Genomic DNA, 17,979 nt, shown 5'->3' with positions numbered 1-17,979 from the left:
TCACACCGTGTGTTCGGGTAAGTAGACGCTGCTTGACGTCTGTAACGTTGACTGCGTTATGCACACTGGATAGACAGCGTGCCCACACTGGTAGGTGACAATTAAATTCATGGTTCATTGCGAGAGGTTCGTCACGTACCCTATCATAGCTGTGGCCCATTCTACCGCCCTCTACGGCAAATCAAAAGGTCATAGGTCAAGTGGTGCGACACCATAGTGGACCACATATAGTAAGGCCTGTAGCCACATTTGACCTCTGGTGCACTTGAAGGTCAACCGGCAACGCATGATGAAATCGGCTTCACCTAGCGTTATTCAGCTTTCGTTTCAAAAGTTAGTGGTCCTATTGGCCGAGCCAAATATTAACAAGCCAAAACTCACTAGCATTCGCGGTGAAAAGGTCTGGTGCTGCAGGCCAATTTTGACCTTTCACAGGCTAGTTGACTGTCCGGTTCGGGGCGTCGTTACGCTTCTGTTTGCGGACTCGATTCGACCACGTTCCCTGCGCACAATACGAACTCGAGGGCGCGCTTGCACGAAGCAAAAAAGACTGTCCACTTCCCAGTCTAACCTCATTAGCAACGGAGACCCTTCACTACAAGTGAATAAAAGAAAGGCGCTTAATTGGCTCATTTTGTGGGTAGACACCTGAACCACACAGTAAAAATGAGGGAAAGGTTGAAACGTGGCTTTCGCGGCCAGGACCTGAAATCGCGTTGGTTTCGGGTGGAGTGGAGCATGGGACTGGAATGCGATGTGCGCGACCAGTGACCCATGCTTGATTCATATCGTTCTTCTGCATTCTGCACTGCCCCTTTTTATTATTCCCTGCACAGTCCAGGGCCCGCTTGCTTGAATCAAATTAGTCTAGTGCCCAGTCAAGCCTTATTCGCAGCAGTGTCCACGTTGCTAGAAGTGGACTAGACACACCGGAAGATTGGGCGCACATAGTAGTTGGTTCATCACTTTGCCAGTGGACACCGCAACCGCGCTATGAGATAAGAAGAAGAAGAAAAACTTACCTCACGATCTATGAATCCCATTTCCAACGTTCCCAAAGCATTTTCTGTTGTCAGCCGACCTCCTTTTTTGGTGTCCCCTGGTCTCGTTTCAGTTCCCCTCAGGTACTGTTTCTGCAAAGATTACTTCAGCCTTTAGATGTAAACATTCATGATATCCTTCCTGCGCTTAGCAATGGGCCCGCTATCCACATTGTTTTCGACGACATATCCCCAAAAAATGCAAAACTTTTGCCAGCGAGTATTCTAAATGGTCTACTAGAAGATCATCTGAGGACCCTATCTACAGATATGGCAATAGCCACTGATGCATCGCAATTCGATGAAAAAGCAGGTGTGAGAATATTTTGCTCAGATTTAGACTGGTCGTTTTCACTGCGCCTTCCAGATTTCACCCCTATTTTTCAAGCAGAGTTTCTAGCAGTTGTACATGCTCTACGCAAGCTAGACCCCTCTGTTACAGCAGTTGCAGTAATTACTGATTCTTTATCTTTGTGTTCGTTCCTCGCTGCACATGTTGACGGTCCCATTTTAACAACTTTTTATCCCTATTTCCTCCGCATTTGAGCCTTGTTCATTTAGTATGGGTTCCCGGTCACAGCAGTGTGGCAGTAAATGAGATTGCTGACAATCTCTCAAAGGCTTCCCTTAGCGGGCCCGTGTTGCCAATCATCCCAGCTACAGTCTATATTACAGCATCTAGATTTCGGCGACGTGCGTTTTTAAGCACGCAAGACACAACACTTTTAACATCGGCGGATTATGAGCACCCTAAATATTATTGGAACCGGAAAATTTGTTGCTCTCGGCAGCTTGAAGTATCACTGACGAGGCTGCGCTGCCGCATCCCCCCTCTAAATTTCCATTTGCACAGGTCGGGTTTGGCGCTCTGTCCCCTTTGTGCATTTTGCCGTGAGCCTGAATCTATAGAACATTTTTGGCTGTATTGTCGCCGATTCAACTTTCTGAGAAAGAGGTAGATGGAGGAGCCCTTGCAGCATCTTGGCCTTAGTTTGAGCAGCCCACTCTTGCTATCATTTGGCGCCACCACAGTTGGGTTCAGCCACAGATCGGTTTGTACCGTTGTTCTAAATTTCCTGATAGAATCTCACCGACTGCCTTGCTAAGTGTTCCAAACTTTTCTTTTCTATCAATTATTACATTTTGACTTAATCATTATTATTTAATCCCTCTCTTTATTATTCTTCTTGCAATTATGGAATCAAAACTCTCATCCCTTTTCTGTTCATGAAGAATTCACCGGTGCTGCGCTCCCACGTGCATTTCCTTTTTATTAACTGCGTTCAGGTGAATAGCCACCCGATTCTTGGCCGATCCCCCAGTGTGGGTATGTGCCATCTTTTGATAGGCTAACGACAACAACAACAACATGTAGCAAGCCCCCTACTCCCCGCCCCTGGCACGCAACCTGACGGAAGACAGGCGAAGTTGCGCTGATTATTCGCGGATTCCGTCGCCAGGCGGATGACTTGTCGCTGTTGGGCGGGGCGCTCGCTTCGCACGAAGGCCTCCCGGGCATCTCTACTTTTAATCTCTACTTTCCATCACGCCTGGGGGACTCAGGACATTGCCAGATTATATGATCAAGAGTGGCCCTTTCTCCGCTGGTTTTACATTTATCATCTGGTCTGTCTTCTATTCGCGTGAGGAGCAGCCAGACTGGATTTGAGGAGCCTCTCTGCTCAAAGTTCGGTCCGGCCGTGGAAGAGACCTTGTTCCAACTGTATAGTGATCGACAATTTCAGTGCACATTTGCCCGCGCTCTCATCCAGTCCCCGACAGTCGGTTGCTCTACGGTTTTCCGCAAGTAGAGAGCTGGGGCCAACTCCTGTGCCGCCTCATTGCCTGGGACTGATTCGTACGCGGGGTTCTGATTATTATCCTAATTTTACGGTTCAATCCTGAACTTGCTAAAATTTTGTGTTCCTCTTTCGAGAGCCTTCCTTTGCCGAATTTCCAGACAATCGTTTTGCTATCGCTAATTATGATGTTTGCTTTCGTTGCAACGCAAGCGAGCGCTGTTGCAGTTTGCTGAGCCGTATCTATGTTTCGGCTTTTAATGGATGCGGCGGCGACTGGTACGCCTCGGCCGTTGACCGTGCGCCGTGGAGACTGCCGCTCCCGACTTTTCACTAGTCGAGGCTACATAGGCGACTCCCTCAGGTTTCTCATTATCCATGCGCTTCGTAATAGCTTCCGCCGTATTTTGTCTCCCTTCTCTGTTATATAGGTTGGGTGCATTTTTTTGGAAAGAGGGGGGACGAGTATGTTTTCGCGATATTTTTAGGGAATGTCTGTTTTGTCGTTCGCACCCCTCTCTGAATGCAACCCCACCCAAACCAGGATGGTTCTGCCTGTGTTAGTTCGGCTCAATCTTTCTAGCTGCGCCATATGCACTGCTTCCGCAAGTTCAGTCCAATTATTACGCACAACCATTTCGTGGAGGCGGTCCGTTGAGGTAATAATGGGAAGCCCCAGCGCCATCTTTACGCATCGCCTGATAAATGCGTCTATTCTGCGCTTTTCATCTGTCCTAATGTTCAGATATGGAGTGGCATATTATACGCGGCTGATAATGTATATAGGCCTTCATCAGTTTCAGGGGGCTATATACGAAGTTTTAGGCCCCGACCCTTGAGCACGACTCTTCTGAACATCCATCCCAGTTACCTGTGCGGTGTAATTGTCTAGCTTCTTAACTGTTGTATAATTATATTCGTCAGATTGTAGAAAAAGCCGCAGGATTATAATCTGTTCGAACTTAGGCACCGTTTGTCCGTCTACTGTGATGCAGAGATTTATGTCGCGCTTGCACCTGAGCGCTTTTGGATTGTAAATAAGGGGTCCAGATTATTGCAGACAGCATTGAGAGGCCCCTCTCGGCCGCATAGGAGACGACAATGTCCGCTGCTGTCTGCGGGCGTTGCTCTGTGCTCGCGTCGCTGCCCTCGTTGATCCAGAAATTGACGTCGTCCGCGTACATGCTGAATTATATATGTTCCAGTTCCCTTTAATCTGCCGGGTGGTCTCGAATGGCTGCGTCCAAAAGGAAAGGGGAAAGCACCGATCACTGCTACGATCCCTGGTTACGAAGAGGCTGATAACGAAAGTGCCGGGCCGTTTCCATTCTGCAGTATTAGGGGGGTCCAGCAGACTGTCACGGTCATGCAAAATTTATTTTTCTGTCTCGCCTTCTCTCTTTCTTTACCGCAGCCTTGCTCCCACAGGCAACTGGTGAAGAATAGGATAGTTGTTTTTTTTTTGCTTTTTTGGCAGTTATTTTTGCGAGCAGCCTCAGCCGCGCTGCGCTTGGTAACTGCTTGAACAGCTCTGCATACAGGAGCTGCATGGCCTCCCAAGGGTGCAGATTTGAATATAATTGAAGATATATGCAGGTTAATGAAAAAGCGACTAGCTAAAAGGCAGCTGCACGATTCATCGCCAGATATCCTTTGGGCGGCTGTTCAAGAGGGATGGAGCAGGCTCCAGGCTCTTCCTGACCTTGCAAGCAGCCGAATTGACTACTTCCTTGAGTGCCTTCAAAGCGTTGTGAGGGTTGGTGGGACCTATGCACGCCATTAGTGCAACGACGTGTTTGCCCTGGCATCACGACCGCGAGCTGGGTATCCTCCTTACTTATTTTCCTGAATTGATGGGATAGTGGTCCTGTTAATATCGTTACTAGACTTTCCCAACAAAGGGACTTGTGTGATTTAGTTGCATCGGGAAAATAAACTCTATCTGTTTTTCGAGCTTGTGTAATACTGGCTAAAAGCAGCGCTATCATCTATTGTTCCTGCGAGTTCCTTTTGACAAACCATCACGGACGTAAAAAATAGTAATAAAAAAGAAACAATCTTTGCTCATGATAACCGAGCCAAAATAAGTGCCACATGCACAGTCACGTAGGGTCGGCACTTCGACGCTCGGGCGATGGCACACTTGATAAAGCTTCTCTAGCGGTGCTAGGTCGTCCGGGCCCAGAGCGAGGCTGGAGCAGCCGAACACGGCCTGGAAAAATAAAAAGAACGCTCGTTGGAGTTTACTTCTAAATACGTCCACAGTATAAACTGGCAATAAATTCAATTGCTTCCTTTCATTTGTAATAACAGCCTAAATATCGTAGTTTTAATATTCTCATTAGTTTTCTTGGTGTCACTTATTTTCGGCGATTGCTTTCCCTCATACGCGATCCTTCATTAGGAATGTTCGCATTAAAACGATGGTACGTTGCCCAGTGGTGCAGTTGGAGTATATCATGGATCAGTACATTGAGCAATGTTGCATCATGATAGGCAACGTAAACCAGACTAACGGGGCGCTGAGCGCACTTCAATGTATTGGACGACGCCGGGACACGTGTGCACAGAGCTACGGTCGCCTGACACGACGGATGATAAGCAAGTGCATTTCAAATTATACCGCAGCGCGCCAGAATTAGCGCCATATGCACACTAGCTCGTGTCCACTCTTGTGGTGGTGGTGAAAACATTCTTATTGATAGAGAAAGGTCTTGGGGGTCGTGACCTGAAGGGTGACGCCCTTACAACCACCAGGTGGGATGCCTAGTCAGGAACCCCATTGGCGGTTGGCGCAGCCCGGGCGCGCTGCGTTAAGACCCCTTGGGCCTCGAGGGTGCAGCAGTCGGACAAGGTCACCTCCCAGGTGGGGTCTGGGATAGGGGGTAGAGATGGGTTCTGCTGGCAGGCCCACACCATGTGGTAGGTGTCAGACACCTCCCCACACTGTGAGCACCGCCCGTCGAATTGAGGATCGAAATGCTTTAGAGTTGTCGGGCAGCAGCATCGTGTTAGTGAGCAGGCGCAGGAGTACCCGCTCGTTTGGGAAGAGTTTGGTGCGTGGATTTGTAATAATCGCATATTTCCTTGAAAGTGTAAACCGGATTGAAATCGGAGTCCTGGTCAGCGCTGGGTCCCGTGAGAAATGCCCGGAGAGAGAGCGCGCGGGCGGCGGCGTCACCTGCCTCGTTTCCGCGGAGGCCTTGGTGACCTGGAGCCCAAACGGGAGATTGGTGTGCAGGATCCGAGTCTCGGCTACAATTTTGGTAGATGCGATAAGCCAGATTGATTTTTGTCGAGCATGTGCGCGAGGGGCGCAGATTCACGAATTCAGATTTATGCGGGGAGCATTGCAGACCACAGTCTCGGGCATAGCAGTCCACTATGCTGGCGGCCGTTTGCAGGCTGGTCTCCATGTCCCCTAGGCGTCCTTGCGTAGCCCAGAGGGTGATGTCATCGGCGTACAGCGCGTGCTGGACCCCTTCGACCGCACCCAGCAGGGCAGGTAGGCGCATCATGGCCATGTTGAATAGTAGAGGGGAGAGCACCGCGCCTTGTGGAACGCCCCTCGTGCCGAGCAGGAAAGGTCCATGCTCTTGGTCCTGTATTCGGATGTAGGACAGTACGTCCTTGAGAAACTGTTTCGCGTAATTGAAGGTAATGGTGCTGCAGTGAGTTTGACTCAAGTGTGAGAGTATGACCTCGTGGGTTACGTTGCCGAGCGCTCCTTTCAGGTCGAGCGCGAGGACAGTTTTCTCGCTTTGGGGGTGTGTAATGAGGTTCAAGATTTCACTGTCAAGTTGGAGCAGGACATGCTGTGCGTATAATTGTGGGTGAAATCCGAACATGGTGCCCGCCAAGGTGTTGCGTTTTTCGAGGCATTCGGACAGCCGATCCCGCACCATCGTCTCCATCAATTTGCCCACACACGAGGTGAGAGAGATGGGGCGGAGGTTGTTCGTGTTGATCGGTTTCCCGGCCTTCGCTATGAAGGTGACATGGGCCGTCTTCCAGTCAATGGGGAGGGGGGTTTCCGCCGTCCAGATCGCATTGATCTAATCTAGAAGGCACTGGTACCCTGAATCAGTAAGGTTCGCCAAAAGTTTGACGGTGACCTTGTCCCGTCCCGGCGCGGGGCCCCTGCTCATTCTGGCTCGCAGGTGGTCCCGTTGTCACAGATGTCAGCGCGGTAAACGCCGCATGTTGACGCATCTCTTTGCTGTGTGCTAGGAGGAGCGGGTGCGCAGCGTTTGTAGGGGTACCAAAAAACAAGGAAACCCTACCCAAACTTTATCCGCGCGATAAAACAAGCGTGCCTTATTGAAACAAGCGTGCCTAGTTGTGGGATGGGGTCGCTGAACAAACATTCTTCCAGCGAACTCGGAAACCCCTGCGCGAGCGAAACGTTGGGGGTTAGCAGACGACGCTTGCTCCGACAGCTCAACACTCGACCTCAGCGCCGCGGTGGCAGGAACCGCGGCGGGCCGGCTCCTCCCCGTGGGCGCGCCGAGGAGTTTCGAAACTAAAGTATATATCTATAAACGTTGGTCGCCTCGACGTCGCCAGCTGTCGGCAGCCAGCGCATTAACTTCACTCTCAGAGGAGGAAGAGCGGCCTCGGAGCGCGGAGTTGCCAGGCGAAAAAGCTAGGGAACACGTGACTTGCGTATTTTTTTTTTTTTTGCAGTGCAGCTTGGAGATGGAGGGCGCCTCCTGTCAGAAGAAAGTGCAACTGTAGAACGAATTGAACGCTCGGTCAGAAGGTATTTGAATCGCATAGGAGTGCATCCCTGCATTAAGAAAGCAGTTCAATTAAAAGCCCCAAGGAGTATTATCGGGGCTTCGCTATAAAGCGAAACATAGCGGAATACGCGTCAGTGACGCGCAGTTTTCTGCGCCCCGGGAGTATCCATGTTGGGACAGAACGTAGGGCTGTTTTGATTGGCTGGGCTGCACGAACGGGGGCACCTTCATTCGGCCTCTGTAGGAAATCGTGCGAGGTGTCCGCGAACAAAAAGGCGGCACCTCCGGAGTGAGGTGCGGCAATTTTGTTACGTCCGCGCTGACCTCTGCCATTACCCAAAAATGGGGTCAATGGGCACGTAAATTTTTGGTAGTGGGGGATGGCCTCGTGCTATCCCCCTTATTGAAAAACAAAAAACAGTCGGGATTTAACTAACGCGGTACATGGTTGAATAGCTGTGGTGTTCGGGCACAGTTTGAGAATATCTTAGGTGTTGAAACTGCACGCCCACCGAGGCGGACAGCGTGCACAGATTATGTTCGCCCTCTAATGCATGCGGGGCCGCCCCGGAGAAAGGGCGGTTCGCTTGCGAAGCAGCGGATGGAGTTAGCGAGCTTTCGGTGCCGTTTAGGCTGTGTTTGTCGGTGCTGTGCGCTGCCACAATGCGTCAAAAGGTGTGGACGTGAGATTATCGGCTTCTACGTTGTGTTAGGCACCGTGCACGATCAAAGTTTGCTAGAGCCAGCCCTTAACGCGACAAGGGCTCCGTGTCGCAGGAAAGCCGGTGCCGTCGGCAGCGTTGGTCGTGAGCGAAAAATCCCAGAAGCAATGAAACCTAGTAGGAAATTGGTCGAGTTTGGGACAGCTCCAACAAGGGCCTACGGAGTTCTAGATGAGCACGCTAACCACTCTGCCACGCCAGCTCTTTTTTTGTCTTTATTGCCTGTTCTGGCAGTTTAGAACACATCTCAAACATTTGTTCTGCGCTGCACTCTCAAACATCAAGAGCGGACATGTGTTTCACTCACCTGAGGAAATCAAAACTGTTCCAAGGAACACAACTCTCCCATCAAATCAATGGCTTCATCTGTAAAGCATAGTTCCTTGCACACTTCACGCAGCTTAAATATGTTTTCTCTGAAGTAATCTCGGACAGACCGCGCATCTTCATCGCTGTTTCGCGCAAGCTCGATGGTTTGGAATGAACAAAGGCGCGTCTAGTGAATACGGTGTTGTCTTAGAAGGTTGCTTTTCCTTCACTTTTTTGGGTGTCCACCGAGATATGTGAGGCAGGCGTCATTTCCTTAAAACAAATTTTATTTTCATTTTCCTTGCCTTACGACACGGTTCGGGTGAAACGCCAATATGTGCTTCCTTTCCTTAAAATGTTGGGGAGAGGCGTCGCGCCGAACGCACGATGGCGTTCCGTGGATCCCTTGGCAACGCTGCAACACGCTGTCGCGTCCTGCTCTTAAAGACGCAGCTTGAGCGTCCTCCAATTTCTTTGTTCCTCGGTTTGTGGCCAGCCGCAGTGATCGTTGTTCAGACGCACATGGTGGCGCGAGCCAACGCCGATGCATGGTCATCGCGGCCTGTGTGTGTATGCACAACCGGCGGCAAAATAAGTCGGACGGCCAGAATCGCATAAAACTAAAGTCACTGGAACGGGAAAAGCACCGCATTAGTTTCCTCTCGCCGCCGCGCCGGCACACGGGCGCTCCTGATCCCTTCTCCGTGGTCACGTGGGCATTCCCCGCCATAAATGGTCCGCTCGCTTCTTTCTCGCGGCCGCCGACACACAGATAATCCGGAGCATTACGCAGCACTTGCTCTTGTGGGCCGAGATAAGCGTGCACAGCATTTCCAGTCGCGTGTTGCCGCTCGTGCATTTGATGCCTGCATAAAGACATTGAAGAATGCCTGGGTGCTGCGCTTTTGGGTGCAGCAATCGGCGGGAATCGGCCAAAACGCTGTTTTCAATTCCCATAAAAAAAAAAAAAACTTGAAACGATGAGCTACATGGCTGCACAGAATCCACACTTCATGTGCACACTTTTGGGCCCAAGGTCTTTCTATAACTTCTGTCCACGCCACTCATGACGCAAGGAAGGATTTCGCCGTAATAATTGCGAAGAGCGGAGCGCACACGCACCACGCTGTTCGCATATTTTTTTTTTTCGCTAGAGTACGCGTGATGCATACGCAAGGAAAAATTCAGGGTAGCAATTAGGTCTCCTTGCGTGCGATAATGCGAAAGCATTTGTGCCTTCCTATGCGTTATTTGTGATTCTTATAAGCGGCGGAGGCCAAATTTGGAGGTCACCAACGCGTTTTCCTCAGTTGAATTAGGTTGCACATCGATTTTGGTCCAAATCGGCCGAGGTCAAATTTCAGGGGTGGGCGGGATAAGAATCGGAATGGTCCAGGCAAAGTTTGGAGGTCAACATTGTGTTCCCCGTAGTCGAATTAGGTTGGACATCGATTTTGGTCCAATTCCGCCGAAGTCGTATTTTGGGGGTGAGGGCCAAATCTGGGAGTGGTTCAGGGCAAATTTGGAGGTCACCATTGCGTTCGCTGTAGAGAAATTAAGTTGGACATCGGTTTTGGCTCATATCAGCCAAGGTGAAATTTCTCTCCTACATGCCTTAATGTACGAGTGACACATCTGGTCGCACAGCCGCGGACAGATTTTCGTTCCATGAGCCTAGAAAGGCTTCCGTCCGAATAGTTACGTCTTTTTTCGCCTAATTAGCAAGTGAACAACGGTGTGCTTCATTCATTGCTGAACAGAACGCACAATTGGCAAAGCCTAGTTTATTCTGCATAAAAGGCACAGCGCGCGGCCGTCCCTTCAGCGCCGCTGGGCCAAATATGGCGGCGGGTCGGCGGCTCCGACGATGATTGCGATACTTTAAATAAAACTGCATCGCTGCGCCGCACTTATGGAGTCGAGACATCGCAGTGCGCGTCCTTTCATGCTCGCAGCCGCTTCATTTTTCTCGTCTGCAGAGAACTAGCTGATTGCATGCAGCGTATGGCAGTAGGGGTCGCTCTCTTTATTCACTACCTCACGCTCGTACTATGATGTGCGCCCGCCGAACTGCGAACGTTACGCTCTGAATAAAGAAAGCGACCCCTACTGCTGAACGCTGCATGCAATCAGCTAGTTCACTGCAGGGGAGAAAAATGAAGCGGCTGCGAAAATGAAAGGATGCGCACGCGCAATGCGATGTCTCGACACCACAAGTGCAACGTCAGACGGCGCGGCGACGCAGTTTTATCTCATTCTGGCCGCCTGTCGCATGGCCCGGTTTATTTTGCCGCCGATTGTACAGTGCATATTGGCTGTAATGTATTGGCTGTTGCGGTAGCACACCTGAGGCAGCGCCTCCTCTAGTTTTACAATGCCAGCCGCATCGCCCGATTAGCAATGGGAGCCGCCGGTAGACCCGCCGCCGTGGCTCAGTGGTTAGGGAGCTCGGCTACTGATCCGGAGTTTTTATGGAGGAAAAAGGCTAAGACGCCCGTGTGCTGTGCGATGTCAGTGCACGTTAAAGATCCCCAGGTGGTCGAAATTATTCCGGAGCCGTCCACTACGGCACCTCTCTCTTCCTTTCCTCTTTCACAGTCTCCTTTATCCCTTCCCTTACGGCGTGGTTCAGGTGTCCAACGATATATGAGACAGATACTGCGCCATTTCCTTTCCCCAAAAACCAATTATTAATTATAATTTCATTCTCCTATTTTCCTTACTGAACATGGTTGAATCGCATATCAATAGAATAATTCGTATTACAAACTAACTTTACCATCTGATTTCATATTTCTGCAGAGCAGTTTCAGTAGCTCTCACGGAATGTTTCAGCGCTGTAGCTAAAAGACAAATATGGTTCGAACAAGTCGCCACAGCCTTTCGTTACAATGCCAACGCCGCTGCACCGCACCCTCTGTGACTCCTTATAAAACCAGCGCCTGCAGCGACTCCACGGTGAGCAGCGTCACTAACGGCGCGCTCTATGACGCGTCAATGCCTGACAGGCAGCCTGATTACTGGATGGAAGGTAGGAGCGTCCCTTTTGAAACGGGGCAGTGGTTGTTGCCACTATGCTCAGTTTTTTTCCTTTATTTTGTTTACTCTGCTGTAAGTTGTTAATACAATTCGCCATTTCCTTTAAAAAAACGTCTTCCTACACTTTAAAACTTAATTCACTTCTCTGCTTTTATGCCACCAATCCTCCAATCGCTTTTTGCTCATTTCCACCGCAGATTTATTTACATGACTATGGTTATCGCTAAACCCTAAGGCCTCAGGAAGAGTGACTGTGCCTGCATCGACATCGGGATGGATACCATCGCATTTTATGATGAGGTGTTCTATTGTTTCTTCAGATTTACCACACACAGCACATGCGTCATCTTCTTCGTTAAATTTTTTTCTGTAGCGGCGCGTTCTAAGACACCCTGACCTAGCTTGAAAAAGGAGGGCACTGCCTCTTGAGTTATCATAAAACGTTTCCTTCCTGATCTGCCTTTTCAAGCATCGATATAGTTCTACACTATACTCCTTGTCAGAGAGGAAAAGGCAAAAGTTAAATCGCAAGCTGAAGACCAAGATTGCAGAACTCACCAAAGAAGCGGATGACTACGCACATAACCTCACTAACCAAAACTGGCTCAAGCTGTGTGATGAGCTCAACGGTAAAATGGGCACGGCTAAAGCATGGGGACTCCTCAGATCCCTTATCGAGCCGAACTCAAACCGGAAAGAGCAAACAGACACGCTCTGTAACGCCTTGCACAGCTATAAAGGGGACAACGAAGCCCTCATTGCAGAACTTGCACGGAAATTCCTCGATCTGGGATCCTCGTACCCTCTCCCTGCGTACACCGGTGCACCCAATGAAGAGATGGACCAAGACGTAACGGTTGAGGAACTGAGGGCGGAGCTTGACGTCATGCGCAAGAACACCGCTCCTGGACCGGACCAGATAAACACCAAGATGCTCTTTAATATGGATGACATCTCTTTAAGAAAATTAGTGAAATACTTCAACACGCAGTGCTGGCACAAGGGCCAGATCCCCGACTCCTGGAAATTGGCTTTAGTGCGATTTATTCCCAAGCCCAATAAGCTATGCGATATTGATCATTTACGACCGATCTCCCTGACGTCGTGTCTGGGTAAACTGTTAGAGAGGGTCGTGAACGCCCGACTGAAGCGACTCCTGAGGAAGACTGATATCCTCCCTGATACGCTGTACGGGTTTAGAGAAAAGCTGTCTACACAGGATATTCTCCTCCGTATCAGAGAGGATATTCTGACAACCCCGGTAGATGTCAGGTCAAGGCCATCCTTGCGCTCGATTTAAAAGGGGCATTTGACAATGTCAACCACCAGGGAATACTGGATGAGCTTAACAGCGTCAACTGTGGTGACCGCACATATAATTACGTGAGGGACTTTCTCTCCAATAGAAAAGCGTCAATAAGTATTGGTGATCGGACCTCCTCTCCGTTCAATCTAGGTTCCAAGGGCACCCCGCAGGGAGCGGTCTTGTCTCCGCTTCTCTTCAACCTGGCCATGCGTGGGCTACCAGAGAAGCTAGACCGCATCCAAGGCATTGAGCACGCTATATACGCCGACGACATTACGATCTGGTGTTGCAGCGGTAATGAAGGGGAAATTCAAGGGCGGCTTCAGGAAGCAGCGAATGTCGTGTGCCAGCATGCGGCGAGGTATGGGTTAACGTGCTCTCCCGAGAAATCAGAGTTACTCCTGATCGACCGTGGCAAGAGGCAGAATACGGGGCTTTTGCCGTCCACTCCCTCTGTCGCCATTACGGTCCAGGGTATGAGCATTCCGATCAAGAAAGAGATCAAGATCCTGGGAGCCATCATACCCAGCGGCAACACTAACACCACTACAATCAGACAGCTCCAAGCCTATTCCGAACAAGTCTCTAGAATGCTACGCCGGGTAATCAAGAAAAGAAATGGGCTAAGAGAGAAGGAGGCCCTAAGATTAGTTCAGGCTTTCATTCTCTCTAAACTAACATACGCCACCCCGTACTTACGGCTTAGGAAAAAGGAAAAAGACCAACTAGATGTTATTATTCGAAAGGCAGTTAAGACGGCGCTGGGACTCCCTTTATGCACATCCACTAAGCGCTTACTACAGCTGGGGATCCATAACACCATCGACGAACTAATAGAGGCCCACCGTGTAAATCAAATTGTCAGGCTCTCAACATCTAAGCCTGGCAGGAAAATATTACAGAAGCTGAGAATCAGCCCACCCCGGGAAGTCGCTGACAAGATCGACATGCCCATGCAGATGAGATCACACATTACGACTCACCCCATACCAAAACGCATGGATGAGGAATATAACAGAGGACGGAGACTAGCCAGAGCTAGACACCTCTCTAAGCGCTGGGATGGAAGCAAGGACACCATCTACGTCGATGCGGCTGGACCCGCTAACGGAGTCGCGGCAATTGCAGCAGTTTCACCCCGGGGAGATATCATTGCAAGCAGCCTTATCCAAGCGGTGGATACCACATCGGCTGAAGAAGCAGCTATCGCACTAGCGATATCAAAGAACAGCGAGGCAACGGTTATGTCCGACTCACAAGCAGCGGTACGCAATTACCTCAGAGGCCGCGTTGGCGCTCCGTGTTGGGAAATTTTGGAAAGGTCTAATCCTTCCAACATCCAGATCTTCTGGACGCCAGGGCACCTCTCAACGACGGGCAATGAGGCGGCCAACACAGCTGCTCGAGCTCTCCTCCTCCGAGCATCTGGCACGCAGCCTCTCTCTGACATAGTTGACAACCCCTCACCCTTACTAAGCTACGCAGAAATTACGGAGTACTATAAGATCACAAGAAGGGAATATCCTCTTCCTCACAAAACCCTAAGTAAATATGAAGAGCACATAATCAGGCGACTACAAACTAATACTCTGCCCAATCCTTACCTAATGAGTAAATGGTACCCAGAAACCTACAATTCGTCCTGCCCCTTCTGTGGAGCAGTTGGCACACTCTTTCACGCGGTTTGGGAATGTCAAAAAAACCCAGACTTGGACAGCAATCCCGATCCGACTCATGAGCGCTGGGAGGCAACCCTTCATAGCCACAGCCCACTCGACCAGAAATTGCTGGTTGAGAGGGGCCGGATTATGATGGCGACCAATGGGTTCTCGTACTGAACCCACCCAAATTTTGTGCTCTGAATAAATGTTTTTCCTCCTCCTCCTCTACACTATGCTTCTTTTCCATTGAATCTATCCAATTTTTACCCTCGACGTTTTTAACCTGTCGTTTAATGCTGTTGCTTTCTCCTTCCTCGTCTCTGGCAAACTTACTGGCCAGCTTTCTAGTTCGTTCCCGCCACTGTGTGTCAACGCTCTTTCTGTACAGGTATTTAAATACCTTAGCTGCCCTCCTCTTATCATCCAATTTCCTCAGGCGTTCTTCGTATAGTACTTTACTCTGAGCTTCCCGTGTTTCGAACGTTGCCCAGCCCATATCCCCCTGTACTGCCTCGTTTGTGGTTTTCCCATGGGCACCTAGTGCTAATCTTCCGACAGTTCTCTGATTTACTTCTAACCGCGACTGAACAGCAGCCCTGGCACCATTATTCCTTTCCAAATACCTCTGAGGACTTCATACCTGTTGTACCCCCCCAATGCCCTATGTTTCATTATCCCGGCATCTATTCGCCCTTTTGCTATGAAAGACTGTTCGCGCTTTTCCGTGTACATATGCCCGTTGTTTACCCATACCCCGAGATATTTGTATTCGGCCACTCGAGGTATTTCATGGCCTTGCATTGTAAGCTCCTGATCAGTTGTGCCGTTGAAAACCATCACACCTGACTTAGTTGCGCTAAAACTGAATCCTAGACTGTCTCCTTCGTCTCCACAGCAATTCACCAAAGTTTGCAAATCTTCCCGGCTTTCTGCTAACTGTACAATATCGTCCGAATACATTAAACCCGGTAGTCGTTGCTCAACAACATTTCCGCCTAATGTGTATGACAGATGATAACCTAGATTGCTTCCTTGTAGCCTTCTTTCCATACTTATCATATAAAGGATGAACAGCAGCGGTGATAGAGGACAACCTTGCCTTAATCCTTTGTGTATCTAGGTAGTTGTTGTACCCTTAATTCTTTCCCATGTTATTTCAACTTCATTTTCTTGATATATTTCCTGTGTAGAAAATTAATTACCTCATGACTGACACCTTCACCTTCACGGACCTGGCTCGAGCTACCTGCGCGCTAAGCCGTGACGAGGACGAAGTGGTCGCGTCGCAAGTGAACCTAGCCAGAATACTCGCCCGTGGAGACACCGTTACGGCATCGTCGGATATACGCAGTGCGGCTCTGCAATTCTCGGGGGCGGGTTTGGTGGCAGCGAGTTCAGTTGAAAATGTAACCAATCGATTTCGAAGGTCTATAGTCGCACCATTTTCTCGAAGAAAGTCGAGACCGAGAATGACGTCTCGTGAGCATTCAGGCAAAATGAGGAACGTTGCCACGAACGTGCATCCGCGCACCGTAATTCTTGCCGTACACATTCCGAGCGGCGTAACCACGTGGCCACCAGCCGTACGTATCTGTGACCCTGCCCACGGCATCATAACTTTCTTCAGCACCTTAGCCATCCTACCGCTCATTATCGAGTAGTCCGCACCCGTATCCACTAGTGCGCTAACCTCCTTAGAGTCAATCTGCACGGGTATGTGAAGGGAGACCTTGGTCTTACCAGACCGAGTCGTCGGCACAGTCTTCGTCGTCGTCGTCGTCGTCATCGGTATCGTGGTCGTCGATTCGGGAAGGGTCAGTCGGCGCGTCGGTGGAAGCTTTTCGGCAATACGGCGTTCGGCGGCCTCGCCTCCAAAGGTCGCCTGTTCTAGTTTTCCCAGTGCGGGCTCGAGGACCCACGCTGTGCACCAGGTCCATAACCGGACTGATGAGGCGACGGATGGCGAGGTGAGGGCGATCGGGACGTTCGGCGCGGAGGAGGTGGTGAACCACGCCGGCGGGTGACGTATTCGTCAAACTCCTGAGGCCGTTCGGCATGCCGCGGACGGGGACTACCTGCAGACAAGCCTCGCAATCCCAGAGGCCGATATGGACACCGCCGGAAGATGTGACCGGCCTCGCCACAATGGTAACACAGGGGACGTCGGTCTGGCGCACGCCAAATATCGGTCTTCCTCGGCGCCTGTCCTCGAGCTTGCCAGTAGGGAACCGGCTGCTCGGCGTGTACTGCGACTACCGAAGGGGCATACGGTGGCGCGCAGGGAACCGGCGCAGGACGGCGCAGCACGTCCGCATACGTCGCTGGCGGCCAAGCAGCTGGCTGTGGTGGCGGCTCTACTGGAGCGACGGGCGATCTGAGCGCCTGCTGAACTTCCTCCCGAATGGCGCTAGTCAGAGAGTCCACAGGAAAAATCCCCTGAAGTTTCTGCAGCTCTTCACGGACCACAGAACGCTCGGTTGCAGAGGCGCGTCACTTCCTCCACGTACATCGCTACGTTCTCGTTTGGTAGCTGAATGCGAGCGGTCAATTCACGCTCGGCCTGTTCACGGCGATCGCTGCCGGTGTAAGTCTCCAACAGCTGGCGACGAAAGTCCTGCCACGTCGTTAGACACGTCTCGCGGTTTTCGTATCAGATCCGAGCGGCGTCTTCTAAGCTGAAGTAAACGTTCCGGATCTTAGCACTGTCGTCCCAGCCGTTGAAACGCGCAACGCGCTCGAACTGATCAAGCCAGTCTTGGGCGTCCTCCGAGTATCCGCCGTGAAAGGGCTTCGGGATCCGGGGATTTTGCAGGCTCACAAAAGAAGCAGGTATGAACGGGGCGCTGTCTGACCTTGCTGCCGTGGTCGTAGCCATGGGTGCGCTCTCTTGAGGCTGGAGTCCGAATTCTGGAGACAAGCCGCGGAGCCTGCGGCTGACACGGTGGACGGGGGTTCGCACAAGAGGCACCGGGCTTGTGCTTCGGCTCTCCGAGGAAGGATGGAGCATCAGCCGAGAATACCCAAGCGACCTCCACCAGATGTCACAGGCCAGACGGAGAACAGTCGTAGACGTAGAGGGGGACCGCAGAACGGCCGAGGTTTTTAATCGCCCAGAACAGAGAAAGCTCGAGCGCGCCTCACGCGAACGCGACCACTTCGTCCTCGTCACGGCTTAGCGCGCAGGTAGCTCGAGCCAGGTCCGTGGCATTATGTTCCACAAGAGTTCCCTGTTCACGTTGTCGTATGCACCGCTTATCTCCAAGAAGGCTAAATACAGAGGTCTGTTTTCCGCCTTAGCTATTTCTATGGACTGCGTAAGCACGAACAGGCAATCATCTAAGCGCCTACCACTTCTGAACCC

General features: G+C 50.8%; 1 non-coding gene across 1 annotated transcript; it reads left to right on the top strand.

Annotated features, from left to right (window-relative positions):
- Window positions 1-7,826: 7,826 nt before the first annotated feature.
- LOC144105789 (U1 spliceosomal RNA) lies at window positions 7,827-7,982 on the top strand. Its single transcript, XR_013308898.1, has one exon. It is a non-coding gene; the product is annotated as a U1 spliceosomal RNA (small nuclear RNA).
- Window positions 7,983-17,979: the final 9,997 nt, after the last annotated feature.

The sequence above is a fragment of the Amblyomma americanum genome, chromosome 9 (assembly GCF_052857255.1).
Source record: "Amblyomma americanum isolate KBUSLIRL-KWMA chromosome 9, ASM5285725v1, whole genome shotgun sequence".
Classification (NCBI taxonomy): Eukaryota; Metazoa; Arthropoda; class Arachnida; order Ixodida; family Ixodidae; genus Amblyomma; species Amblyomma americanum.
The sequence above is the reverse complement of the archived record's forward strand: the minus strand, read 5'-3'. Positions and strand labels throughout refer to the sequence as shown.